This window comes from Lytechinus pictus, chromosome 10 (assembly GCF_037042905.1).
Source record: "Lytechinus pictus isolate F3 Inbred chromosome 10, Lp3.0, whole genome shotgun sequence".
In the NCBI taxonomy this organism is placed as follows: Eukaryota; Metazoa; Echinodermata; class Echinoidea; order Temnopleuroida; family Toxopneustidae; genus Lytechinus; species Lytechinus pictus.
In genome coordinates, this window is record NC_087254.1 from 21,662,696 (window position 1) to 21,670,916 (window position 8,221).

Sequence of the window (8,221 nt, forward strand, 5' to 3'; positions counted from 1 at the left end):
GAGCTGCTTCTTACAAGTTCCTTATACCCAATCATTAATGACCGCTAAAAGACGGGTACGAGTATTAAAATTGGACTGCACTCCCCCAAGTTTGAACCAACTATAGGACTATGGGTACCACCCCCCCTCCCCCATCAATATCAACCGGGCATGGTGGCTCAGTGGTAGAGCGTCCGCCTCATGAACGGGAGGTCGTGGGTTCGATCCCCAGCCGAGTCATACCAAAGACTTATAAAAATGGGACCTTCTGCCTTCTTGCTTGGCGTTCAGCATTTAGACTGGAGAAGGGTAATAATAACATATTATGTTATGCAGGGCCCACTGGAAGAGCAGTCTTATGATTGAAGTGGCTACCCTGGGTAAATAAAACGTTATTATTATTATTATTAATATCCTTGCTCAATAATATGAAGTAGAATCATAATGCAGAACATGTCTCTATACAAATACACAATCCCTGGTAATATTCTCTCTCTGTTTTGCATATAACGGTATTCGCTCACTTTTATTTGCTGATCACTTTCGCAAACAATCCTTCCTAAGGATTGGGGTTTTATTTGTTTACAGATGTTCTTAAAAATTACAATTTGAATTGTCAGCCTTCACGTAGGTCCCTGGCCTACTTTGGAAGTTACAAGACTTCACACTTGCCTTTATGTAAAACGTCATTTATAGAATTGTTTCATAAGAAGGGTCTTGTTATCTTACGATATGCTTCCCTCATATTTGAGTGTAATTGTAAAAATACGGGCACCCCCTCCCCTAGTATCTGCTGAGTAGTTGAAAATTGATGAATGAAATAAAAGGGCAATAGAAAAGAATGAAAGTGAGAGAATGAGAACAATAAGAAGAAAAAAAAGAGAAAGAAATAAGGGAGGGGTAGTATATCAAAATAAAAATATATGACGATTATGTTGATGATGATGATGATGATGATGATGACGATGACGATGATCATGGTGTTGATAATGACGATGATGATCATCATGATCATGGTGTTGATGATGATGGTGATGATGATGACCACCATGAAAATGATGACGAAGATTATATAGAAGATACTCCGATGATAAAGCAGAAAGAAGAGAAAGTGGAGCATATGCATTTTCAGTAGCTGAGCTAGACAAACATAAAGAAAAACGTTAGAGAGAGTAGGTGAGAGAGGGAGGGGGTATAGGAAATAAGGGGAGAGGTGGGAGCGAGAGAGGAAGAAAAAGATGGAGAGAAAAGGGGAGAGAGATAAGAGAGGAATAACAGAAGATGAGGTGGAGAGGTTGTGTCCTGCAAACAAACAAAAACTTATGAAAAGTATCTTCAACAAAGTTTGGCCTACATGACAATAAAAAAGACACGACCCAACACAAACATCATAACGTCAGAAAGAGAGGCTTAAAAGAAAATAGAATTTAAATCGATGTATGTCCTTCAATGCACATAAACATAGTTGTATGTTACATGCACGGATTCATATTTTATTCAATTATTAAAAGCCCCAAAGAATATCCGTTACATGGAGGCATTAAAATTCAATTTGTAAATCCCAAGTGCTTTCTTCGTTGTTGCTCTTCACATTATTCATAACGATGCTAAATTAATTTTCCCTTTTCCTCTTCATACCTTGTCATATGGGAAGTTGATTATCTCTTCGGTTAAAGAATGAACAATTACACTGTGTTTCCTTTTAAATAACATTCAGGAAGTTCATACAGATATTGCATATGCAATTCAAATCAGGCTTCATATAATAATGATAATCGGTATAGGCCTATGACATGTATCAATTGTGTTTCCACTTCTCTTGATTTCAGTGATGTTGTTGTTGTTGTTTTTGTTGACGTTGTTGAGATTTTCAAGAACAACCCGTGCAGGGATTTTAAAAATCAGGATCTTCCAGAGAATATTGAAGTATTCCATGGTAGGAATTACAATTATTTGAACAATATCAGGATTTGATTTAACTGAAACTCCACGAATTTCTAGGTTCAGGGGAGCGTTTCATGGAAGGACTTGTCGGACGTTTTATCCGACATGTCTCATTTTATCCGATTGTTACCATAGTAACAATGCTTCTCAGCAAATCACAATCAAGGAAAGTTTTCAAGTCTGACAACTTGTCGGACAAAACTGTTGATGAAACGCTCCCCAGGATAAATCACATTTTAAAATGGAAAGAAGAATTTTTTTTGTAGATTTACTGTGTTGATATCTTCATGCATAATCTTCAACTTCGTGATTTAAAAGAATCTTACCTTTGTCTGTTCATTGCGGATGGACTTAACATCAAGTGCATACAGGTGTATAAGTATAGTCGTGCTAATTGCAATAACGTGAAGTGAAATTACGTTGAAATCGGAACAACAAATACGACAAATAATACAAGTTTAAATTTCAAGTCAAAATAATAAAAAAATCTTATGTAAACAGACTAAGTGATGGTTAAAAACATCAAAAAATATTCTTAACTTGAGACATGCTACCTCAACAGAGTACTCGAATTATGTCTTATTCAAATTGATTTTTCTTGCACAAGTGCTTTTCCCTGGCGAGAAATGGTCGTCTATAATTCATTGGTCTGGTTTTACTCTTGTCAGCTGGTTCCCATTTCATACTTTTGTGCTGGTTTAACCTTTTTTAATTAGAAATAGTATAACTTTGATTATCAATCCAGAGGGAAGGGGTTGGAGTAGAGGGGATGATAATATTATACAAAATAATAATTATTGGTAGAAGGAGAGGGACCAGAATTTATCTACTTGAATAATTTCCACGCAATTAATTGCCAGCATAAATATTCATTGAGATGACAAAGATCCGTGCATTATTGTAACAATGAGAGACAGAAAAATATATTCTGCTTTGATATATTTCAGAGGTTTAGAAGATTACAATAGGCAAACTAAATCGTTGGCCTGTTTGGAAAAAGGAATAATCTTGTAGCTTTAACATATACTCTTAAACAGAAAACAGGACAAAATGATAGACCATACTTTCAGATCCAAAAGTACCCTCTGAAAAAAAATGCATCTCAAGTTCCATCAATTCATACTAACGTTCTGGTCCTTAGTCCCAGGTCTTTGTTTTCATGTTTACCTCGGTGATCCAACTCATCACACCCCTGTCACATATCCTTACTACAAAGTTCTACAAACATGACAAAGGTTGCACGCTCCATCCTTATATTTGCACCATGGAGGTGTTTCAACAGGAGATATTGAACGGAAGGTGAGAAAGGTGAGAGAATATTATGTATGCATCAGTCATTATCGCCGTTTTTTTCATTTTATGTTTGCCCAGTCACCTCCACCATTACTATATAGAATATCGATTTGATATTGATAGGAACAGTCAAACAAACCTGTTCAAATGTCGACAGTTGATGAGGATAGTAAAGAAGCAGGTAGAATGACATTTGGAGCTCGGGATTGCAAACAACTGAATGTCAATCACTTGTAGTGAATTAGGAACTTCTTCTTCTTTTTCTTCTTCTCCCCCTCCTCCTCCTTCTTTCCCTCTTCTTCATCATCACATTTCTTCCTCTTCCCTTTTTCTTTCTCTTTCTTCTTACTTTCCTGAACTTTGAAGAAATGTCATGATTTTTTTTCTCACATGACAAACGGGACTTTCATATTAGGATGTCACAAAATTAAAACTAAAACGAAAAACTATTTCATATTTTGTCAAACCTCCCCCAATATGTTTGTTTTATTTTTTGTCCTTTGATGACAGGGTGAATTTCGCCCCATGATTTTTTTAATCTGAAATGATCCAATTCTAACTTTACTCTCTTTAATCCAACGATGCTTGTAGGACTATAATTATGCTTGTTCATCGATTAATGGAAAATAAATTGTATGCTCCATACTAAAGTTATAGTTGCATGTGCCATTGTGGGGAGGACTGCAATACAGTTTGGAGAGTAGAACTTGTTAAATATATAATCAATTGGGTGTGTGATTTTATATGAAACATTCGATGAGTTTCACAATTATTAAAGTCCATATCATTATGCAAAGTCCACCCACATCTTGCCAGAAATTACACATAAAAATAAGTCATAACAAAAAATGTCAGGGCAACTGCGTATTAAACACAATCACACCTACCTCCATTTGCTATGTACATGCTGTTATCACGATGTAGTCACTGTGTGACTGGCCTCCTAAATATTCCTTCATTCACACAAACTAAAATCAACTGCTAGCACAGCTTTTCATAAAATTATCAATGTGAATGACAAAAGAATATTGAAGCCGACACACCAAGGAACACCAGTTAGCAAAAAAATGATATTAATGTAAGATCATGGTCTTATCATCTGTAATATTACGTATAAACTTTGTATTTCCTGCATGGTGAAGCTTAATAATAATATACACAGCGTAAATCAATAATTGCTTCATTTTCAATTTTTGTTCAATGAATGCAATATTTCATAAAGACAATGTTAAGCCTCTTTACCAATACAATTCATGTTCATGTACTGTAATTGTTATTTTCTGATGTAATGTGTATGTACTTTTTTATATTGGTTGAATAAATAATAATAATAATAATTAATTTTTGACACATAAAACACTAATTCATTAAACGAATAGAATATTGTACAAATTTTCTCTCGTCTGAACAGGCCCTCACATACATACCAAGCACAGCAATGGTGGCGCACAGCTATACCAAAAGCCAAGGTCAAAACAAATCACTGGTCCCTATTAAGAGTAAAGATCTTAATATCCATGAAAATTAAACGGACGTGTCTATTTACCTGTCGGCTTTTGTGCCAACGAAATATCCCAATTTCATTTTAAGTTGATCAATTTGACTTGCGACTGTTTCAATTTAATTTGATACTCAAACTTAATCAGTGTGCAACTGTTACCGATTTAAATGTTATTCGCAACTGTATCAGTTTGATATAGGTGTTTGTTCAAAGATAAAGAATACTGAAGTCATTTAAAGGCGATACCCCCACCACCATCATCATAATAGTTGCGTTTTGTCTACTCTGTCATAAAGCGCTATACATATATAAATGCAATTATTATCATTATCATAATTGTTTGCCTTCTGTCGTTCACTAAAATCTTACACAATCTTTGTTTCAATGCATTGTTTCATTTGTATACTATCGCACTCACATGGAAGTGCAGGGTGGTACTTTTACCTAGAAATATTATATTTCCTTCGTTATTTTCTTTACAGCAATGGTACTGTAGTTCTAATTATATTTTGGATGCTGACTGTCTCTTGCTAGTTTACATATATAATTACGGTTTTTTTTAATTAACTATAAAGCCGTTTCCGTAACGTGTCCTTTAGCATTGACTTCCCTGGAAATAGGACGGAGTCACACAATGTAAGCAGGAGACATTGGCCTCTATAAGTAAAGTTGTTTTTAAACATGCAGCTTTAAATTCATCTAGAACTAGATCCGTGTTTGGATAACTCAGAATAATCATTGGTCCACACCGTTCTTAAATTGATGACACCATTCTCCGACCACGGTGCCATCTTTTTACCTGCTGGGCGATAATACCTGACATCTGCTTCTCATTAAACTATAAATATTCCTTGACAAAGTTCTTTTATAGAGGCTTTCCACTAAGCCAGGAGGAGACCAATCACGCATAATTCTCATATTGTTTTAGAGTATGAGGGCACTGCCCTCGATTACTTAATGTAAGAAGATCATGTTGTATATTTGAATTAGTATGATATCGAGTGTGACATCGCATGTGTTGCTACGTAGTGTCGACTAATTCACACCTGTGTTACTATCCCATGGCAATCTAATAGTCTGACATTTCAAACTCAATGAAATCATAACAGTACTGTTCTAATGTTACTGTCACACCTACGAAACCGCTCCAAACCGATCGATGATTATTGTCATTGGTCATGACGTAATAGCTTCTGTCGGTACGGAGACAGTTTCATCTGTGTATAGTATAAGGAAACACTCGATCTCAGATTAAATGCAATCAAAAGAATATTGCCTTGTGCAATTTTCTTTTCTTCCAGATTAGGTATTGACAATCACCTAGGTTATTACACAGTGACAACCTATTCACACATGTGTTACTGTGTTAGCGTACCAAGGATATTTCACACTAGTCCTATTCATGCGTAAATTTGTTCTGAGCAAACACTGTGTACCATGAAAAGGAAATCCAGGAATCCCCTGATATTTTTTAAAGGGATATATCCTATATAAATATAATACCGACCTTCTGACAAATGATCATTCAAATTAAATCGAAACAAATAACAGTGGCACATAGTGAAATATTGTTCCCAAAATATCCCATGTTTAGTGCACCAGATCCTGCTTACACATCCAAAGTTTGAGAAAGGCATTTGTGACTCTCCCCAACTCCTAATTACTCACTTTTAAGAACTTACTTGAACAGTTATTTTCGAAACTTATCTTAAAAACGTCAATGTACAGGGGCCGCGGAACCGGGGGGGGGGCGGGGGGGCTTCAGCCCCCCCCCCCCACTTTTTTCAAAAACCGTGTACAAAAACGTAAAAATTACCATATGATTGTGATTTTTAGCATGGTCAGCCCCCCCACTTTTGGCTCAGCCCCCCCCCCCCCCACTTTCAAAACCGTTCCGCGGCCCCTGATGTAAAACTTTTTAAAGAAAATTGCTGTCTACGGTAGATATGAAAACATAATGACATGGAATTATTGTCTCTCAACTGCTGAGACCTTCGTATTTTCCAAATGATAAAAGATCGAGACTATCTTCTATCATTTTTTGATAAAAACGAGAGAGTTGGAGGAAAGGAAGGAAGGAGTGGTGAAATAGATGAAGGTTTTTTTTATGGCCATCATGTAACAATAAGATTCGTTACCTGAAATTGAGCTGGACATTGGAAATCAAACAATGATCAAAGCTTTCTTCAAGAAAACTATCAGAGGGTATATAATGAGTTTAACAGGGCTTCCACATATAACATTCATGTTCATAAGTATTGTGTGACAAAATAAATACAGCTTTACAAAAGAAATAGGACAAGGAGGGGTAAAGATAGATACAAGGAGAGAAAGACAGATAGAGAAAGAGTAAAAAGAGAATTTGAGATAGAAAGAGAATGGTAAAAGAGAAGAGTTGGGATGGAAACAGAGAAGCACATAGGGAATAAGAGAGGGAAGAAGTTTGGTTGGTTCAGAGCTCAAACTATTAAAGGCATTTTCAATATGAGCGACCTATAACATGAAGAAGTAGGAATTTCCATGAAATGCAATGTCTCATTCATTTAAATGATGTACGATCACATTATGACAATGCAACGTCCATTCGTGGGGAGGACTGATGCATTATAAATCATCATGACGCAGAACAAATCATTCAAAAAAATGACATTGCCTAAAATGAGGTTAAGACGTCACATCTTGGTCACAAATAACCCGGCAAATAATGCAACAAATACCTTGAAAAACACAAATATTTTTCAAAGTGGAGAGGAAAAAATCTAACCAGAAACGATAAAGAATCTAAGATGTCCTTGGACCAGACAAACATGGCCAAAGACTGATCAATAATTGTGTGTATTTGGGTTGAAGACGCTGACGTCATTGTTGGATTTATGGTATACATCTAGCATAAACAGGCGAAGTGCTCTTCATTCTGAAATGATGGTGAACTAATGTGTAATCAAGCTTAAGTCAATATTTGTGAAAATTGTTGCCTGCATACACGTACAGGATATTACGTTCACCTATTCGGTTTAAGACACTGGAAAATACTTCTTTAACCGAGTAATATCTTTATATCGTACCTAAATTAGAACCGTTTAGAAAATGAAATAACACTTACGCATGACATGAATTGGTTTAAAGATGATAATTTGAATCCCCATCATAATCTACTTTCTCTCTCTCTTCATCTCTATCTATCCTACTGTCTGTGTGAGTGTGTGCCTGTCTGTCTCTCTCTTTCTTTTTTTTCGTCCTTTCTTCTTTCTTTCTCTCTATCCATTTCTCTTTTCCTCTTTTTTTAAGCTCTCTCTATCTCTTACTCCCCTTCTCTCAGAACTTCTTTTTCTTCCCTGCTCCGTTTACTTTATACCAAACAATCATTCTCAAGAAATAACTTCTGTAGTTCAAAGTACTGTTATCCAATGAAGCTTTATATGTACTCATTTTGTTAAACATGGTAAAGGAATAAATAATTTCTATGACTTATATAGTAGATAGCTCTTATATAGTTATATGTAT

General features: G+C 35.6%; 1 non-coding gene across 1 annotated transcript; it reads left to right on the forward strand.

Moving 5' to 3' along the window:
- The first annotated feature begins 147 nt into the window (after positions 1-147).
- Positions 148-219, forward strand: TRNAM-CAU (transfer RNA methionine (anticodon CAU)). Its single transcript has one exon. It is a non-coding gene; the product is annotated as a tRNA-Met (tRNA).
- Positions 220-8,221: the final 8,002 nt, after the last annotated feature.